Source organism: Pipra filicauda, unplaced genomic scaffold (genome assembly GCF_003945595.2).
Source record: "Pipra filicauda isolate LSUMZ 115617 unplaced genomic scaffold, ASM394559v2 scaffold21_size4447388_pilon, whole genome shotgun sequence".
NCBI lineage: Eukaryota > Metazoa > Chordata > Aves > Passeriformes > Pipridae > Pipra > Pipra filicauda.
This window is the reverse complement of record NW_024104332.1, coordinates 2,564,173-2,584,759: the sequence shown is the minus strand read 5'-3', so window position 1 is coordinate 2,584,759 and position 20,587 is coordinate 2,564,173. Positions and strand designations below refer to the sequence as shown.

At 41.9% G+C, this 20,587-nt stretch overlaps 1 protein-coding gene across 22 annotated transcripts in view; it reads left to right on the top strand.

Moving 5' to 3' along the window:
- The window catches only part of MAP2 (microtubule associated protein 2), a 221,824-nt gene that overhangs the window by 26,661 nt on the left and 174,576 nt on the right, over positions 1-20,587 (top strand). For all 22 annotated transcript variants that reach the window (XM_027752087.2, XM_039381320.1, XM_039381318.1 and 19 more), the window contains one exon: positions 15,880-15,938. The gene's annotated coding sequence lies outside the window, so the exon portion shown is untranslated. The remainder of the gene's footprint in view (positions 1-15,879; positions 15,939-20,587) is intronic.

Here is a 20,587-nt window from a genome sequence, read left to right as displayed (position 1 = left end):
GAGACATCTGTGCTTTTAATCCCCTTATCATTGTTTTAATGGCAGTGGGAGCTAGATGAAGAGTCAGGTTTGCAGGGAGGACTAGTGAAAATTTGTGTGCATGGTTGGGTTTTTGCTGGGCTTAGCTTTGCACTGTGACACAACTAGTTTTACTTGTGCACGTACCATGTGGGTGTGTGTTGGCCAAGACAAGCTCCTAACAGAAAACCAAACCAGTTCCAAAGCTGGCAGCAGCAGTGACAGGAAGTCTCCCTTCCTGTACAGTGGAAGCAGGCTCAGCAGTGTGCAGCAGATGTTGCCCAGTGGATGACAGATGTGTTTAAAATCAGTTGTAAAACTGGATTTGGGATTTTCCAAATTAAGTTGAAAAAGGACTAATGCTATTTAACAGTCTGTGTGCTTTAAGAGAGAACTGTATTCCTGAGGCACTGAAGTTCTGTCAAAGAATAAAAACAAAGGCTTGGAGTTCTGCTCTCAGGAATGGTACACTGAATTACACCTGGATCATGGAAAGCCTCGGTCTAGTCCTTGTTTTGTGCATGAACTTCATGTGGGTGACTGTATGTAGCTAGTGAAATGGCATATGCTGTATGATGTCTGAAAGTTAGTGAGTTACTTTGGTTGTGTTTCAGACCCTACCTTGGAGGTCATGGAGGTGCCAGCATAGATTAGGCTGCAGCAGCGCTGCTTTGCTTTTTTTAAAAACTGTTTTGGTTTTGGAGGCATACGCTGCAGGTACAGGAAGAGGGCCAGGCAAACATCAGTGTCTGTAATGTCTATGAACTGAGAGTTGAAACAGTTTGTACTGGTACACTTTGAGGTGTTGTCTCAAATAACACCTAAAGTGAAATCAAGCTTCATAAACAGTAACATGCTGGGAAGACCATTTGAAGGTGTAAACAGTGCCTGAAAAGCAGGGCATGTGCTGTAGGGAGTGCACTTCTCACAGCCAGGAGACAAGGTGGAATGGTGGTATGGCACTGTGCCACTAACTCTGTTTATTTTATCTTTTCAGACGTCTGTTGTTCCTTTTAAATATTTGAATTGTGTACTTCTAAAATATCGTTTTGATCATTTGGCAGTAAGTGGAAATAAGATGCTATAATATATTGTGGCTGCCTGAATGGCTGAGAGTGGCTGTGCCAATGGGGAATGATGGAGAGATCAAGAAATGACTGCTAAGTAGGATATCCCAGCTGTCCCAGGCACTGAGATTGTAGTGTGTGATAGTTAGAGGCAAAACCCCTCTGTGTTTTAGAAAAGCACAGAACAAAAAGATGTAGCACTTAAATGTGTAAAATATAAGGTAAATACATGCACTTCTAAGAAATATCTTATTTTTCTCATATTGATTTTCATTTGAGAGTAGAAAGGAGAGCTGTGGTCAGGTTCCCAGTTCTACGGTGATTACTCTGAGGAATATCCACTTCTTCCTGCTGTGTTGTCTGGGTGGAGTGCCCTGCTTTGTCTACATCTATTGCCAACCTGATAGAGATGCCATAAAAAAGACAGTTTAGGAGAAGTTATAGCCATCTCAGCCACTATACCATTCTGCTGATTTTTTTTTTTTTTCTTTAAACTGGTGAGGTTTGCTACTGTATAATGTACTGAAAATTCTCACAGGGAAAAAAACCCTACCAAAGTACTGATGTCCTTTCTAGTTTCAAAACACTCATTTGGGGTAGAGGGCAAGACAGTTGTCAAGCATCTGTTTGTAGTGAATTAAGTAGCATCAAAAACAAAGTAAGAACAACAGAAGGAGTGAATAAAATACCTTTCCCCAGAAGACTGCTATCTGCAAAGGAAACTCCTTTAATGGTTTGAATGTAGAATCTCCTACTAAAACTGTGATATGTTTGATAAAAGAAATTGCAGGATTTCCATTGGGAAAACTTGAGATCTAAGGAACAATAATTGCCAGGGACAGTATATAAAGTAGAAAACAGATCCTGAAAACTCTAAGCATGTTTGGCTTTTGCATGCAAACAGCAGGCTAAAGGAGAGCTGCAGATCATGTTCTTTGCTGCGTCTGATCTGCGCAACACTGAAATGGTTGGACGTGTTTTCAGAGTTTGTCGTGTTGTTATAGGAGCTAATTTAGAAAAAAATCTGAAACATTTGTGTCTGATGCACAAGTGTCAAAACTTGTTTCCACTGAACTACTTGCACATTGTTTGCAAGCAGTTTGAAATCCAAAAATCTCAGTCTTTTATATCTGGTCAAAGCAAAACAATCAGCCTCAAAAGTTAAGGAGACTTGAGTCAAAATAGATTTTTGCTGGTTTTATCTAATACATTTTTCCAAGACTTTACCTGTTGTAATGTGCAGACAAGACATAACTGAAAAAGAGTTTATTCCCATGGTAGTTTTTTTGTATCTGGATAAAATTAGATTTATCAAAAAAATTCATTCTCCTCTATTTGCTTAAAAGTTTTAAATATATAGATATACAGTAAGCCTAAAAAGAGATAATATTTTTATGACAGCTGCTGAGACAGCCCCATTAATTAGCCATTTTGGTTACAGCAAGAAAGTACTGAGATATTTGATTTTCTTTTTCCCCATGGCCTTTGCAGAAAAAGACCATTGTGCACTTTTTCAAAAGGACACTTGCAAGCACAGAAATTGTTTTTAATATAATAATAACCAGACTTATGCCCCTTTTTTGGCCGTATGTTGTTGGAAGAGAACATGGAAGGTTATATTATTGTGAAACGGACCACAATATGAAAATACTTTATTTCCCCTTGCAACATGCAGTTTGAATGAATAATTCTAGTTATTCTGGTTATTTTTCCTTAGCTGTTGTCTGGTGTTGAATATAATCTATCTTTTGGAAGTTGCACATGCAATTCGTAGGCTCTTCTTCTTCCTGTTATAAAGCATAATTTGTGAGTGTATGCTTTCCTGCAATATTAGGTGACTTGGAAGTCTAGTTTCTTGGTATGGAGCATCTACTGTAGTAGATGGGCAAGGCTCTGGAAACACATGGTGAGAGGTATTTGCAGTGAGAGAATGAATTCCAAAGACGTTTTTTGTTGTTTTAAATACCTTAATATGATTAAATGTCACCAGTACCACATTTTTTAATTGGAAGATTGCTGCTTTGGTGAGCTTTAAACTTTTGTAAAAGTATTATCAAGAAAAATTGAAATCTTTTGTTTGTGAGCTGAAGAATAGAATTTCCCACAAAACCCCTGAAGAAAAGCAGATTTAACTTATAATTTTTCACAAAAGCTGCATAATTCTTCCACCAGTATTACACATCATCAGAGAGCTGTTAGAAGTTTATTTGATTACAGGATTAGCCAGACCATAACCCCCTTTTCACTTCTATTTTCCTTCAGAGGCTGTTGCTGCAAGAAGGAGCTGCCTTCCCTGTACTTTGTGCAGGATGCTCTCCTGTGCCAGTGGGGCACTGGCACGGCCACGGGCCAGGCCTGCTCCCGCTGCCCGTGGCGTCCTGCCAGAGCGGCTCCGTGCTGACCCACAGTGCCGTGGAAGTGGAAGGCTTGGGGTCCCCACCCCAGGGCTCGGGACAGTTTTCCCTGGCCCAAGTAAAGATGTATTTGGTAGCTGCCCAAAAGCTGCTGCTGTGTGTTCAGCTGGACAGTTGTGGTCTCTTCGCCTGTAAAATCACAATGATTTTCCAGGCATCTAAGAAGGGAGAAGCAGGAAGGATATCCAGCTAGTGGTTTTGCAGAGAAGCAGCTAGTACTGTTTTTTAAGATATGTGTGTGTGTATATATATATATGTATGTATGTTACCTCCTGGGTCATCCAATCTAGGTACATGCAAGGAGAAGACCCTCTCTATGCAGCAAAATGTAGCTTATTTTTCCTTCTTGACTGCAGAAATGTCTTAGATTTTGCTTGATGAATTACAGGTGATCAGAGAATGCAGTTTATAAGACCCAGTTCTAGATCCTATTTTGGATACAACTGGTCTTGCTACTCTGTTCTCAAGGCACTGAATATTAGAAGGTTTACTTCTTTTTTTGAGGGGTGATTAGGAATTTGCATTCTGTGGTCTGTACATGCTCCTGTGTTTTTGAAAATCTCTCACCTGAAGCTAAGAAGTATAAAAAATTAGTGTAACACATCCCTTGTCTTGGAAAGCAAGAGTAATTTTATCAATTTATTGTCTAATCTGACGAGAAAATAAATCCTTTACTGAAATGAATTCCATATGTGCCATGTTTAGCAAACCTTCTCTAAAGAAATCCTTGTTATAGGAGTTTACTGAATAATTCAGATGATTCAGAGGTTGACAGGGATAAAATATATAGGTGAATATTTTGAGTGGAACCAGAATTGGTATGAATGGTGAAAGCAAAGCTGTCTATCCACACCATCAAAGTCAACACTGGATAGATAAGATGATGAAAATTATTTTCTTGTAAAGGTAAAACGTGGAAATGAATAAACCCCCAGCTACCACTGGTTCTTTTTTATTTATTTTTTAATTCTTCAAGGAAAGGACAAATGAAAACATTCCCTGACGGGGATGGCAAGGTTGTTCTCTTTGCTTGTCTTGTTTACCTGGTTTAATATTTCATTTGTTGGGAAGTTGTGCTTTGGTTCTGTGCCTTGTCTTAAGGGTAGTACTTGCTGAGTAAATGTGAACTAAAGAAAACACACTGGCTGTGACCACACAGCCAAGTCTTGTGTGCTGAATGTGTTGCTGATGGTTGTGCTTGCCCACAGCACCACTTAGTTCTGCTGCAGTGATGTTAGACCTGCCATGCCATCACAGTGGCATCCTCGGCTCTGCCTAGGCCAGATAACTCACCTGTGCTTGACAAGATCTATCCACAGTGCTCAAGTGACTTGCAGGTAAGCTTTCTCTTACTGGAGATGTTCTGGCTTTTGGTTCAGCCTTTACCAAATGCTCTCTCCTTAGGGCAGAATTACTCAGTTCTTCAGTTCAGTTACCATTACTGCTGGCATATTTGCCTTTGATCTGGAGGCAGTGCAAAATAGGCCTTAGCCTTAAAGACATCATCAGCTCGATGTACCCCTGTATGTAACCAGGACTGCATTGCAGTGGATTGCTGTTTGTTAATGACTGTGTGGTGATTTGCTCTGTTGAATGTTCTTTCTTCCATGGTCAAGTGCAGAAGGGGTCTATGTGAGATAATTATAGCTGTGCCACATTATCTGTAGGGTTTTTAGCACAGACATTTTGTCTCTCTAGTGCACACATCCCATGTCTGCTTGAGGGCCATGGATGGCACGACTGTTTTGCAGTCAGCTGACAGGGAAAGTAATCTTTGTATTGAACTGGGAGTGTTTTATATCTCGAGTTTTGTACTGTGGAACAGTTGAGATGTCAGTGCTAAGCAGAGAGCAGAAATCATGGAGTTCTTGTTTGTTCAGTGGTGATGGTACTCCTCTACTGTTGCTGCCCTTGGCTTTTATCTTCCTCAGACTTCTGGAAGCAGTAGGAAAAAAAAGCATTGACCAGGGTGACAGTAGCTGACCTTATGCTAGCACACTGCTACAGTTAAATGGTGCAGGGGAAAGACACTCTAAGGATTGCAAGGAGACAGTGGGAAGTCAGAGGAATAGGTGCAGAACAACTTACTGAGTATGGAAACCTGAAGGAGAAATTCTGTAACGCTGGAGTTTGTCCAACTGGACGATGATAGTTACTTGAGCACTGAGACAGCTCATTTTAACACTGACATTAACTGGTGTAAACACCCATATTGGGGTTACCTGACAGCACATGTGCTTCCTGGTGTGTCCCACGTTTTTATGCAGGGGCCATATATTCTACAGTGTTCCTGAGTTCAGTGTGTCTGGGTAAGATCCCACTTTTAGCACATGAAGGGAGGAAGTGGGAAAAATCCTTAGACTTGGACAGAAGAACATGTATTTGTTTTCTCTATGTAGTTTTCACATAATTTAGCACCCTAAAGATTGTTGCCTGAGTATCCTAGAGAGTGTCTGCCTCAATCTGTCTTGGCCAAAGGTGTCCAGCTACCCACAGCTAGTGTATGTCTCTCTAATGTTACTCAAGGAGACCTATGGAGGAACAATAGTAGGAACTGATTTGTCTGCATTGCTGAGAGATTGCAAAATGCTGCACAGTAAATTGCGAGGGGTGAAAGGGAGGACAACCTGAAACATAAAGCTAGTATAATGCAGACAGAAGCTGAAAATTGGGTATGATAGGACTTAGCAGTAAGAGAGGGTAAATTGCTTTCTGGAAAACTGTGTGCTCACTGTATGTAGTGGAGAAAAGCTACAGCTGCGAGTGTGGAAGGGGACAGTGAGACTGCAGAGCTAAGTCAAGTTTCTTGCAACTCCTGTGTGTTCTGGGCTCTTTTCAGAGGGTCAGAACGAGCTGCTGGAGACAAAGAGGTTTACCAGAGGTGAGCAGCAGAACTGGATTCGTGGCTCAAATGTCCAGCAACCAGATGGTCAGCAGGGAAGTTTCTGGACTCAGCCTCTGCAAATTAAGGTGCCTGTACCTAAATTTAGGGACTGGTGTTGCACCTAGGAAATGATTTATGCTTGCAGTGTGCTCTTGCAGCTTGTGCCTTTGTGAACCACATGCAGGTGATTCAGCCTGTGGTTTGACATTGATGCATATGAGGAGTCTGCAGGCATTAGGCTTTGCATAGAAAGGATTTGGCATCTGATGAAGTCCTTTTCTTGTTGTGCTGTCCTCTGCATTGCTCTGTTAATGATCTTATTGGTGCTTTTTGAAACCTGCAATTATAGTGAGCTCTGTGATTGATGGGTAGCAGCATTAAAGGATTAAACAGTTGAACTAAATATTTTGTGATCCTTGAAGTGTCAACATCAGCATGCATCGGCACACTGCTGATTAGCTTGATTCAGTCTTTGGCAGATAACACAAGGCATTTTCCTGAGTTGGTGTGCGCTTCAGCCACTGCAGAGGGAATCAGTGTCAAAGTTACTACGACGGGATTAAAAAACCAGAAATCTCCTTAAAAGTGGGACCATAGCTCCGTGCTTTGCAGGTGTAAATTGACATGGCATGAAGGCTCAAATCAGTTGTGCTCTTGGTTTCATCTTGGAGTGGAAGGTGATCATTCTGATTCAGTAGCAGTCTTGTGCTTGTAGGAGCCAGTGCTCAGAAAATGCTTGTAGAACCTACTATGATTGAATAAGATGTTTAGTTTTTAATATATTTGCTCTTTAGATGTTTGTGTCCTGGCTGCCTCTCCTTTTCCATGTGCTTTCCTTTCCTATCTCTCTTAAAAAAAAAAGTTTGTGTAACTTCTCTGTGTAAATATGTACACGCAGATACATATGTACATACATGCACACCCAAATACTGAGGATCAGAGGTTGTGCAGCTTTCATAAACCCTCTACTCTCTTTTATGAATCCTGAATATAATGACTCCAAGTGGCCTCTGCCTGTGTGGTTAGGTTAACATTGACAGACACTTTTATCTCAAACCAACACATGGTCTAGAGTTTTGACAAGTGTATTCTAACTTATTTCATGCTGCAGCTGTACTTGCTCACTCTCAAGTGCTTTCCTTGTATCTTTTGAAAAAAATCCCAGGCTGTCAAAGACATTATTCCAGAACCAAAAAGTGTCAGTGGAAATGTTGCGTGGGATCCCTTCAGCCCTGTGCTCGGTACGACTTGGGTTTGCAAATGGTTATGTGGTAAGACCCACTTTGGTTAACAGGGCTGCTGAAGTGATGAAGGACTACATTCCGGAATCACAGCTTGCTGTGGCAGTGCCCAGTTTCCTTTTTTTGCTCATAGGAATAGTTGCCACAGCGGTCAACTTAGGGCTGTTGGAGCACTTTTCTGAGTATCTGCTTTGAGTGACCGGTCCCTATTAAATCAAATCCCTCCACTCTGAAAGCCTCTTGAACCTCTGAAAATCTCTCTCTTGAAAAAAATCTGGGGATGAATTATATATGTAGCATTTTGAAATGTACCAAGACAAGCTCTTTGCTCAGCACCTGTAATTACAGTCAGTGTTCCAATCCCAGATAGAGGGTTTTAAAGATCACATTCAAAGCTACTCATTAATTGTGTTACTGTCAGCCCTATTAATAAAGGAAAAAGTTCATTCTTCCTTGGCTGGGATACAAATACAATAGAGATAATGTCACTTCCCAGGGAAGAATTATTTAAAACTAGAGTGATGCCTGTGCCTACTAATTAAAAGTTCATAAATCTGTAAAAAATGGGATTTCTAAGCCAGATTTGAGTGAGTTTGCCATTGTTAGTTGTGACTGAGGTCTCTTGGTAAGGCATACAGAAAGCTCTGCTATGTGTCCTTGCCTTCCCCAATTAACCTTTAGAGTGGGTAGTGCTGTTAATGTGCTGTTTCTGGGATGCCACTCTCATTCATACAGGACCTAGGAGGCCACCAAAGACTTGGTATTTATATATTTTATTCAGAATTTAAACACTCTGTTTATTTTAAAAGTTTTTTAGATGAGTTCCAAGTTCTGTACACTTTCACATATGTTTCTAGTATGGCTGTAGAAATAGATTGAGTGCTAGTCAGCCCTTGCAGCTCAGACAGTGCCTCTTTTGTCATGTTACAGCACAGAATGTTACTCAGATTCTTAATGCACTTGACCTCAGTTCCATCTACATGATGTATCACAGATTGAAAAAGCTGTTAAAGGAACCTTTTAACATTGCCGAGGCAAATGGCTCACTTCAGGAAATACTGGAATAAAGGGTGTTTGTGCAGTCTTTGTGGCAGCCTTCTGCCTACGTATTACAAAGCAGTCTTTAATTATGGGATCACATTATTACTTGTTTCCACAGAACTCCCGCCTCATTAAGTGCATGGTGTGGATGTTGCTCCATTTGGGAACTGCTACTCAGTGTTTTTGCTTTTCTCCTGTATTTTCAGTGAATGTCTTCATTCTTCTTGCTTTATGCAAACTATGTAAGAGTGCTTGGAAAATACTGACTTCTCCACTTCAACCATTGTTAAATTATCTTGCTGTGTCACGTGCTTAGGAATTTATATTTCTGAAGCCTGCAGTGAAATGGAGGTGCACTTTTACTCTGGAGGTGGAAAAAACTTCTAGTGTCCAAGTAACCCTACTCGTAGGTGTCCAGTGGAAGCTGTTTGGGTTCTCCGGGGGATCATCGGCACTCTGCTCTGACCCTCTGGGAGCAGTTTGAGCACAAAGATGGGGGGAGGACACCTGGGCAGAGGCTGGGAAAGAAACAGTTTTCTTTCCTGGGATGTTCCACTTTGGCTCTAAGGCCATCCTCCTCACACCTGCACACTCCACTGCTTATCCCCAGTTCTGGTTTTATTACATTCCTTCGAATTGTGGTGCCAGAGGGAGCTGTCCTACTGATACCTTCTTCTTCGCTAGAGTTGCTTTAATTTCTTTAAGAGTGAGGAGCAACATATCTTTTTCAAAAGATACAAGGTCATATGATTAAAACCTGTGCATCAGGAAACTGGAGTTCAAACTGCACAGAAGAGTTAAATCTTTAACTTTTTCATGTCTAGAATGGCAGAGCCTTTTTACCTTATTCAAGATTCATATTTATCAAATCAGCCTACTTGAGTGTTTAAAGCTTAGATTACAACAAATTGAATTGATTCATTATTTAATTAAGAAATAAGCTTTCCCAAAATAATCCTTCATGTGTGGGACACTTAGAAACTCCAGAACTCTCATTGATTTCTGATATGAATGCCTTAAATTGAACTTGATTTTAAAAAGGAGTGCCGCTTGGCTGCTGGGTTTTTTAATCTCTTTATTACTGACGCTTTGCGTTATATCTCTGATTTGCAGGTTGTTGAAAGAAGCTGCCTATGGTGGTATTTAAGGAGGTTTTTTTTTTTAAACTATTAGCCCCTAACTAGTGCTGCTTGTGGACTTTCCAAAATTGTGTAGCTGCTGCGAACCTTGTTTGACAAGCACCCTTAGCATCGGCTGAGGCTGTGTGGTGAATGTCATCTGAATTGAGGGCTGTACCTGTTTCCAAAGACTTTATTGGGAACTTGCAGTAAATAACATAATTTCTCTGTGCCTCAGTTATCCTTCTGTACTGCAGTAACTAATCCTTGACTGTATTGTACAGGAATTGGGAAGGCAAAGGTTGTAGACTGGGAGGTGTTTGGCCACTGAAGTAGTAAGAGCCTGTAAGACAGAGGGACACTTCCTTTAATACTTCCTCTTGAAAAGCTGTGATTGGCAGGGCTGCAGAGGTAATGTGGTTGTCAGGTGGTGGTCAGTGGCGAAGCTCTAAATTGCCTTGTGGGCTCAGGACCAGATGTTGCAAAAGTAACAGGAGAAACATTCAAGGACTTGTTTTGGGAGAGAAGGGGAAGATTGTAGTGTAGATTCTCTGGCAGGAAAAGAAAGCAGAGATACTTTTGAAGCGTATCTCATCACTGCGGAGAAGAGAATAACTTACATTATGGTTTCCTGAGACAAATGTCCAAGATGGATCCTTAGCTCCTGTGAATCAGTGGCATTTCTTGGCATTTTGGTAGAGCTGTGCTGGTCTGTCCCACCTAGGAGTCAGGCTTTTGAGTATGAAATCTCATGGAAGAAGAAAAAAGTTTCAGGCAATTCTTTTACTCACAGGAAGCTTTCAACCAGGTTAACTCTTAACAGTGTTGATGCTAATAAACCGAAAATTTGTAAGAGCAGATAAGAAAAGGATGTGTTTTAATTCTGCTTGTAACTGTGTAGATCCTGGGTAAACTTCCTGGAAATCAGAATTGCAATGAGGAAGACATTGCCTGTGAATGAGAGGAAAACAATTCAGAATTTGCAGGTTCATACCAGCAGAAGTACCTTGTCATGAGGATAAAGGATTTACTTGAATAAGAGTAGTGGTGGAGCATCAGGGGTTTTCGTTGCATATTTTCTTGTGGTGTTGGTACCCTTGAAGTGTTTTGAGTTGCACCTTTGAATATGTGTTTAAGCATTAAAAAAATGTGTAACAGGACCAGTCAGAGAACTAAACAGAAACTTTGAGGTTCTGTTACTGCAGAAATACTGACAGTGCACAGTGTACTTTTGGTGTGAATTCCTGTCCCTGAAACTGGGAGATTAAGGTTGAAAAGGGTATGTGCTCCTGGAAAACTAGGCTCTCAGCTTCCATTAAAGGTGTTGAATGTGTATCTGCTCCTTTTTTTGTACAGCAGGGAAGGTACCCCACAGACCTGTTACATTACTGCCACTTAGCTCTGTTGTGTATGGCTCAATCTAAAATATTCTGGAATTATTAGAACTCATTAAACTTTCTATTTCACTACATGTGGTAAGAGAGGCTTTCAAAAGTACCACAGCAGATGAGGAAAGATCTTAGGCCAGTTAGAGATGAAGTGAGGTTTGAAAAACCTGACTTTTTAAAAAAATGGAGGATTATTCTGTTCTTCTTCCACACAGACTGTATGAGCAGGCTGCTGTACCAGTAGGCTTCAAATATGAACCTCAGTTGAAAATGTGAGTTAGCTTAGTTCAGGGCCAAGGCCCCAGAGTACATCCACAGCTCCTGCTGCTCAGCTTCATCACCTGCAGGCAGGTGAACAGCCAAAATCTTGGACCATGCGTTACCTGCAGTGGGCAGATCAAAGAAAGGTGAATGCACAAGGTTGGAAGATGTTGCAGGAGATAAAATGCAGACCTTGGTTGTGGAGGCAGGTTCCCTGAGATACCTCCATCCTGTTTACCTGGTTCTTTTTGACTGACCAGTGAAGGTAATGTACAGATTGAGAAGGTTCCTAATTTAGTTAGATGAACCTGAATCTCCTTTGCAAGTCTTTCAGACATGTTGAACAACTGCTGGCTTTATACTTTGGAGGATTATCTCCTCTGCTAAGGCATGTCTGTGTGTCAGACAACAGTTAATAGTATGAAGTTGATAGCTGTGACAGAAGAGCTCTGGAAAACTGCTGTGGAAGCTGGATATCCAGTTGTTCACTTTGCTTTTACTGTGGAGTGTGACTTGCTCCACCTAAGAGTCAGCACAGCAGAGAGGAATGTGGGCTTGCACTGCAGCAGTGGTGTATACCTGGGCTCAGCCTGTGGGGACTCAGCTAAGATGTTGGTGGATGAAGCTCTGAGTGGAAGTATTTTTACTGCCTCTGTAGCACTTTGAATCAGTGAGTTTCATGACATTGATTTTTGGATGACTTAGAACCTAATGAAATACTTGTAAACTCTCTCAGATCAGTGCTTTCTTGTGGTTAGTCACATAAAATATTGCAAAGAAATGAGCCTCAGGCTGACCCCTCTGAGCACTCATCCAGCCCCCTGGAGAGTGCAGCAAGCATGCCTTGTCCTTTTCCAGTGTTTGATAAACTGTAACAGAAAACTAGATCAGATCAGTTTGACTTGGTTGGTCCTTTACAGAAGTAGATCTGCTGATTTTGGTCATTTAACTGTCTTTCAGATATTTATAATTAATTCACAGTTTGTATTGGGAATCTGAGTTAGCCTGACAGGTCTCTAGTTCTCTGTGTGGTTGTCATCCTCCTTCCTTTTTATGCTGGTTGGTGGTTCTCTGCTTGCCTCCAGGCAGTGCATTAGGACTTCGTCATCTCCTGTGAGTTCACAGTGTCAGTGGTTTCATTCATTAGCGTGTGGTTGTTTTGGGTTGGTTTGTTTGGTTTTTTTTTTTTTTTTTTAAGAATAAAACATGTCCCAGCTTTGTTTTCCCATAGATTACTTTTTGTTTGTAGCTTTATTCCATCTCCAGCACTTGTAGGTTTTCTGCACTTCTTTGGCCTCCCACAAAGCCCTGCTGACCTGTGTGGTGTTGCTTAAAATCTTTTTTTCCTTCAAGATTCACTACCCTTCATCTGCTCTACTTGTTTGTTCCTTATATTTGAATAGTCGGTGTTGTCATTTCATGATCGCCATTACCCAATCTATCTCCCGCCTTCAGGTTTCCAAACAGTCCCTCCCTTTTAGCCAAACCAGCTCCATCTTCTGAAGTGAACCATACCCAGGGTGTTGGAAGGTGTGTCCAGCTGTGCCAGCGAATATTTTGGATAGGCACAGCTGTCTTCGTAGCACATGCCCATCTCTTGGGGTAGGTGTGTGCTGAAAGATGGAAAATACTGGGCAACTTTATTTTCCTATTGGATGTTACTGGAAAGCAAGTTAGTGAAGGACCAGAGGTACCAGTGTGACTCCTTGCAGGAGCACAGACTTCACATAAAAGCTGACAATGTTAGCAAATGCCACTGTAGTTTCAGGAAAGGGGTAGATAATTTTGTTCAGTATAGGCTTTAAAGACAGCTCCTGGTTTTATTAGCCAGCAAGTATTCAGAAGTCAAAATGCCAACGTGTAGCAGTTCTAATCTCATTTTCTCTGAGTCAAACAGTTGGCATGGTACTTTATTAGTAGTCTTTTCCTAAATGTGCCCTGGATGTTCACCACAGGCTGCATGAATCAGGGCTGTGATTTGGAAAATCTTGCTGTTCCTGAGACAGAGTTAACTGAGCATAACTAGCAGGAAAGTAAATAGCTGTCTGATTGGGGTTTCATGGCCATTTTATCTTACTAGCAACAAGTCTGTTCCTCTTTTAGCATGCCCAAAGATAGCAGGATGAGTCTGGAGTCTCTAGAGAGTAAACATTGTGGACCAGGATGTAAAGATGCTGGAAGTTCTGCTTGCTGGAGGTGCCAGCGCTGTGTGCATGTCCATCATTTGCTCATCAGAAGCTTGAGAAAAGGAATCCTGCTGGTACAACCCCTACTCATCTCTTGCTTTGGATATGGACTGGGAGCTCCTTGGAGATTGGGAGGTGCTGAATGGGGTTTTGCTCAAGAGGAGAATATTATGTATGAGTTGTTAGGTGGTTGTATTTTGCTGACCATTACTAAGGGTGTCTGAAATTTGGTATGGAGTGCAAGGCCCCCATGTTTCCAGACTTCAGGTGGAATTCCATCAACCCCAGCTGCCTTGCCTCCAATCGGGAGGCCTGGAGACACGCCATCTATAACGCAGCTGTCTCCTTTGAGAACACACTCAGGGATCACTCTCGAGGAGAAAAGGCAACGCAGAAAGAACCGTGTCTTGCAGAATGCACCATCTAAGGAGTCTTTCTGCTGTGCCTTTTGCAATCGGATATGTCTGTCTTGTATTGGCCTCATAAGCCACCAGCGTGCCTGTAGCAAATGTGGATAGAGCCTTCCCAAATCTTCCTTCGCAAAGCCCAGCCACGACTAAGAGTGTCTGGACAAGTAGCATCTTCTTAAAGAATGATGAATCTTTGGTGCATGACTCTGTACCTGGGGGTGGGGCCTGAGACAAATCTCCTTTAGCAAGTCTAACCAGCTTAGAGCTGATTTCCTTCTCAGACATATGGAATTAACCAAAGGTAATAGGGACCACGCCTGGCCAGTGTATTGTAAGAACTGACTTTTCATTTTCTGGTATTGGAAGGAAAGAAGATATAGTTGAGCTTGACTTTTCTTCTGCAGTTCTCCTGGTTACGCCTCCATCTTTATCCTCAGTTATGACAACAGTGTTCAATAGGGACTTAAGTCTTTCTGTGCTTTCAGCAAGTTGCCCCATGCTTAAAAGCAGAAGGTAGGGATGGGGTCCTTGCTTTTTGCTCATGATTCAGCCACTGCTTCCTGTTAACTTTGTCAAGACACTAAATCTGCCTTTCTCTACCTTTCTGTGAAATAAAATGCCTCATGTCTAAGTTGTATAAAATCAGACTCCCATTGCTTTCAGTGACAACCCCTGTGCTCATGGATACTGTGAGACATAGCAAAGTTCACTAAAACTACAGAGTATTCCTACTAGCATTTATCTTCTCCCCATCCTTCCCCTGTCAAACAATGAATATCTTAAATAGCTTTGTTGAGCTGTGAGTTTTGTCACTCACATTCTGGCAGAAATTAATTCGGAGAGTGGGTTCATGCTGATTAAGGATGATAGACTGGAAAATGGTCCATTTGCTGGCTGTTGGCTTGAAGCTGGGAAGGGAATTCTGTCCTCCCTCCTTCTTGGGTAATTCAGTGCAATTTGTAAATGCTGCTGATGATGATTTGTACTTTATAGGTGCTTCTCCCTTGCCCGGCCTTTCCCAGGATTTGCAAAGCAGTAATTAATCCTCATTTATGCTGTTGTGATGATATTATACTCATTGTAAGGTGTGGTTAGTAACTTGAGCACAAAGTAGTTAAGGACTTGCCCCAGGTCCTGCAGTAAAACAACTGGAGCACCAGAGAATTCTCCTCTGACTACTCAGTATCACTTCCCTGTTGCAGCTTTTCTGTGGTACATGATACTGCATTACCTGATTTTCAGTTTATAGGTCCCATCAGTCTGGTCTGCAGCTTGTTAGCACATCATTTTTTACTGTGTGGTGTAACTGTGGGATTCCTGGAAACAAGGAAGCTTTTGGTAAACTAAGTCATACTATCCTCGTTTTTGCTGATTCCTTGTGCTTTTGGTTGTTGCTGTTACCATATTTTGTAATTTTTGGCCAATTATTCCCAGTGAATCTAGATATATGAAAGGTGTTTTGCCTACAGATCATCATCTTTCTGTAAAGGAAAGGGTTTAATTGTTTCTGTGAAACTCTGATCCTGACAGATACCATCAGGGTAGCCTGTGCTTCAGTGCAGTCAGCTTTTCTGTGGATATCCACTTGATGAGAACAGGCATTCTGAAGACCCATGCTCTTCAGTAAGACATGGGTTGACGCATAAGATGGGATATAAGCTATGATAGCAAGAAAGATTCTAGTCACTTGAAAGGAGAGTTTGGTATAACTTTGCACATGTTACTAAACGCAGGGAAAGAAAGCATTTTGTTAATAACATTGCAATTCATGGATTTTTAATTAATTTAGTAAAATGAAAGCCTTTTCACTTTAATAGCTGCCAGTAACTGAGAGCTTTTGTTTTGTTTCAGATTGTGAAAACCTGAAATAAAGTATCCTGTGACTGACAACGGGACAAGGACGCTGCAAGGTGGGTCTTCTGTTTTCATTGGTCTTGTATCAGTCATGCCAGGGCTCTGGAAATGCTGTGCATCTTGACTTTGCTTGGATGGATTGCCTAATGAATCCCTGGGGCTTGTTCAAACAAACCCAGATAGTTTGACAGGACTCCTCCTATGTCTGCATGTACATGGGTTATGTATTTTGATGGTGTTTTAAACAAAGAGAATACGTACATTTTCTGGGCCATACAATGGAGGCACAGAGGTAGAAACTTAAGTGAAAATAAAAATGCGTTGGGTTTTTTGCCAGTGTTTTTGTGCGGTGTCTTGTTTTCTGTGGGAAATATCCGATTGGCATTGCGAGCTGAGCTCTCCAAAAGCTGCTGAGTACAGGCACTGCAAGCTGAATCTACGACGTGGCAGTTTTTTCTTCTCACACTTCAAATTTAGCGTTCACGGTTGCCAAGAATGTTCTCTGCAACATGTACTGATTACTTGTCTGTCAGTCACCACATGCTCACCTTGCTTGAGGATTTGTTGCTCTCTTTTGTTGAAGTGTTTTATTGAGGTTGTTTATGGAATATGTGAATATGCAACACAGCACAGATGCAAAGAAATGCTGATCCCTGGATCTTCCACTTGCACCCTGGCATTATCTGTTCAGAGGAGGGTTTGTGTAATGGGTGCAGACAGCTTTTGGTTATCTGAACAGCTCAAGTGAAAAACAGTGCAAAAAGAGCTGGTAAATAACACTTCTGCTTTATCCAGTGGTTATTGTCTAGTGACACTGCACAGTCATGATGAAGTAAGATTTTGTTCTGAGGTTTGTTTTTTTTCTTTTATGTAGTTGATTCTTGTCTGTCTTCTTTTCTAGGGTGGAGAATGGAGTAAAAACTGGGACGTGTTGCCTGTATCTGTGTGCTGGGGGCAGTTTCTTTTGGCCACAACATTGCTGCTCTTACTGCAGCCTCTCATTTGTCTCTGGGAGGTCATAGCTCTTTTTATCTTTGTGTGAAGATGTAAGTCTTTCTGGAGTACATGTCCACAGCAGGAGTAAGCAGTATTTCATTGTGGAGAGCAGCAGTCTCTCTACTGAGTATTTCAGAGTGCATTTTGTCACCAGCTCTGAAATGCTGTGTTATAACTGTGTCAGGCTGCAGTGCAGATGTAATGCTTGTATTTCTCAAGATGTTAAAAAGAATTCCAATAATCATGTAAGCCTTGTCTCGTGTGTACTTGGGGAAGGCAGGGAGAGAAACAGGCGAGGTGTGAATATTTTTATCTGCAAGACTCCCAGTTGTTGTCATTCTTGAATGGAAGCTGCCAGGGGCCCTGCTCTTGGTATTAATACATGTCCAGTGAGAATAGGCCTAGCTTTGGTTTCAGTGAGTACAGGGTGCTTCTTTTAGCTGCTCCTTGTCAGCCTCTGCATGCCATTGAATGTGATTCATTAGGCAAAAAGTTAAATGGTCAGGAAGAGACAGGTCTTTCAAAGCTGTAATGAGGCCAAATCCAATAACTTTAATGGGAAGGAGTGATTTAGGGATCTGAGCTAAAAGTGTAGACAAAGCTGTTTGCTGGGTGCTCTTTGCAAAGAACAACAGGGAAGTTGAGGGGAGTTGATTCTGCACTTTAATTCACTGGTGCCGGTCTGAGCTTAAATAGTCTTGGTGGCAGATGTTGAGTGTGCTGTCTGTTCTTACCAAGAGCTCATCACAGCAGTGTAACTGGGAAATTCAGTTCAGGCTGTGAGCTGCAGGCTGAAAGGAGTAGGTAAGGTCCTGTCTGCCCTTAGAAATAAGTAGTATTCCAATTCTCTCAGTACTCAGAATATTGGTGCTTTCAGCTGCCTTTTGAGCTGCTCACAGTTTATCACTGGAAGTTGTATTCTTGCATAAATGGAGAACAGAATACCTTCTTGCAATACATAATGGTTGTCTGAATCATTTTAGTAAGCTGATCAGACTTACAGTACAGGCTGCAGGAGCAGTCCTGGACCAAGGCTGAATAAATATCTCCAACCTTTTGAATTTTAGTAGTTCTTGTTCTTCTGTTCTCTTTCCATCTTCTCTACGTGACTCTAAGGGCACATCCAGATCATGGTCAGCTCTCCTTTTTATCTTGATAGTCTTCCTTATAACCCTCTCTTAGCCTTGTACACAATTCACAGAAAAGCTCTTCACCCATTTATTGGTCTCTCTGTTGCATCACTTTCTGGACTGCCCCGAATCACATCCTTGCTCATCACACAGCAGTTGTGGTATCTTGCACAAAGGAATGAGACTGTTTGTCTCAGGCTCGTCTCTGCAAGCTCAGGCATGTGTTGAACCTAAACGTTACCTAATTTTTCACAGTTGCAGGGCAATTCAAACTAAATCCTCAAAAGAAAGTATCAAATGTAAGCACAACCGTTGTGTTTTACTGAGAAGCTAGGGGGGAAAAAAAGCAACAAAAAGATGGTTTTACATCTTATCAGAATATTTCACTGGAACAACATGAGTTTATGTAATGGTTCCCAAGCTTGTACTAATTCATAGTGAATTTCCATGTGGCATGAACAAAATAATGGAGAGAATTTTATCAGAAGCCCAAAGACCTGCATTGCCTAACTAACATTAGGCCCTCGTGTGTCATTACTGCTTGCAGGCAGTGTGCACACCCTGCTCTCCTCCTTCAGAGAACAGAGACTGTAGATGAGCATCTCAGGAGGGCTGTGAGGGTCACATGTGGTTGAGCCATTGTCTGAAGAACCTTTCTTTCCGTTGAATCTAAAAAAAGCTTTTGGTTTTTGGACACGTCTTTTTCTCTGTCAAATGTCAGCTGGTGTTTTTAGAAGCCCTGTAAACAGACAAAACTAGGTGAGCATTTTCATTTACATAGTTAAAAGGTAAAAGAACTGTGATCACCACTTACACAGTGGAGTCTTTTGTGCTTCCATCTTTAAAATTGCAGCTCTTTTGGTCTGTTTCTCTTGTAAAAGTGATCTGCTGCACCCCAGAAAATAAACAATTGTAGTAAGGCACCTGATCTCTTGGAGAAATCCAAGTGTCATTGCACCAGGGTGTCCTGGTTCTCTAGTTCCCAGTGTCAGATTGTGTGGCTCAGGTTGTTTTGCGGCGCTGCTTACATATACACACCATTACCATTCTCTCTTACTCCACTGCCTGGAACAGCAAGTGCAGAGGGATCCAGCAGTGCACAGAGCTCCCACAGCAGAGGTTCCTTGAGGAGAGCAGTATCCCGGATGTGGTATGGGGCAGTGAGGACTGTCCAAATGGCCAAACAACAAGGAAGGCCCACTCATTTCTCTGTAACAGGTTTTCTGTATGATATTCTTCTCTTTGTGCTAAAATAAAAGAGAAAGCCAGACTTGGTCTCCTGTTGACATCACATCCAACATCCTTTGATTTGATACTGAGGGCTCTTAAATACCAGGGAGAGAGTCATGTGAAGCAGAAGCTATTTAGACTAAGCCTTGGCTGTTCATGTTGAAGTTATAAGTAACTTGAGGTTACCCCAAAAAACCCACTAACATTCCAGTTGATGGGAAGTGCTCCTCGTATTGGTGTTTCAAGTTCTCCTCTTGTAAGAAGGAGCCCTCCAGCATGTGGGGCAGTGAGAGGGAGAGTTTCTCCATCCAGAGTTCTCCTGTGGTGTTTGTCTCCAGCAGGTGCTCTCTCAGGATGTGCAGCGCACTGCCTTGCACACTCAGTGGGCAATCCTGTTTGCCCTGGGCAGTGGGAGGGCTGCAGTCTGGCCACTGTGCTGAAGAGTTAGAAAAATACATGTCCTGGGCTGCATCCAGCACTTCAGGATGGAGGCCATTAAACTGTGACATGACCCAGCCCTGGCTTATGGACTGACAGTGCACCTTGCAGGCCTGTGTGATGCTCCCTCTGTTCATATGTGGAAAAGCAGGAAGGGTGCTGGCATGACTTCTTCCTCCCAGAGGATAGGATGGGGACTAGGGAAGCCTGTCTGCCCTAAGTCCTGTGTTAGGGAGGAAGTACAGCAGGAGATGCTGAGTGAAGTTGGTGGCTGTAGTATCTTCTCCAGAGGTGCAGACAAACCAGCTGGCACCCACGTGACTCTGATCAGCTCTGCTGGCCCTGGTGAGTCTAACGGACCACATTTGTCATTGGTCTGGCTCTGCTGAAGTCAGCACAAGTATGCCAAAATTGCACAGCAGCAAAATTGGGTTGTTGATTTAGTTCTCTCTCTGGTGCATCTGGACATTTGGGCTACATGTCCAAACCCCACTTGCTCAAATAAATCAAAGCCTGAGATTATGAATATACAGAAATAGGTGCTCTTTTAAGGGCCACTTTATTTTTCATTCTCTGAGATTATAGATAATGTATAAAGATGCAGAGTTAAAAAAGCATTGGTTTTCTGAGCAAATGCCTGAATTAATGTTCTGCCAAATACCAGATGTGAAACCCAGAGGCAGGGCCAGCAAAGTCTTTATTGAGGAAGTATCTGAGGAAGCTGCTCTTATTGACACCAGCAGCTCCCGAGTGTAAATGTTTGTGGGATGTCTTTGAATGACTAATTCCATTGCCAGCAGTGTCTTTAAAAAAAAAAAAAAAAAAGACAAATGGAAGGAACAGGTCGTACACAACTTTTTTTTAAAAGGAAACAACATATTGTAGAACTGCAAGCGTCTGCTTCTACTTAA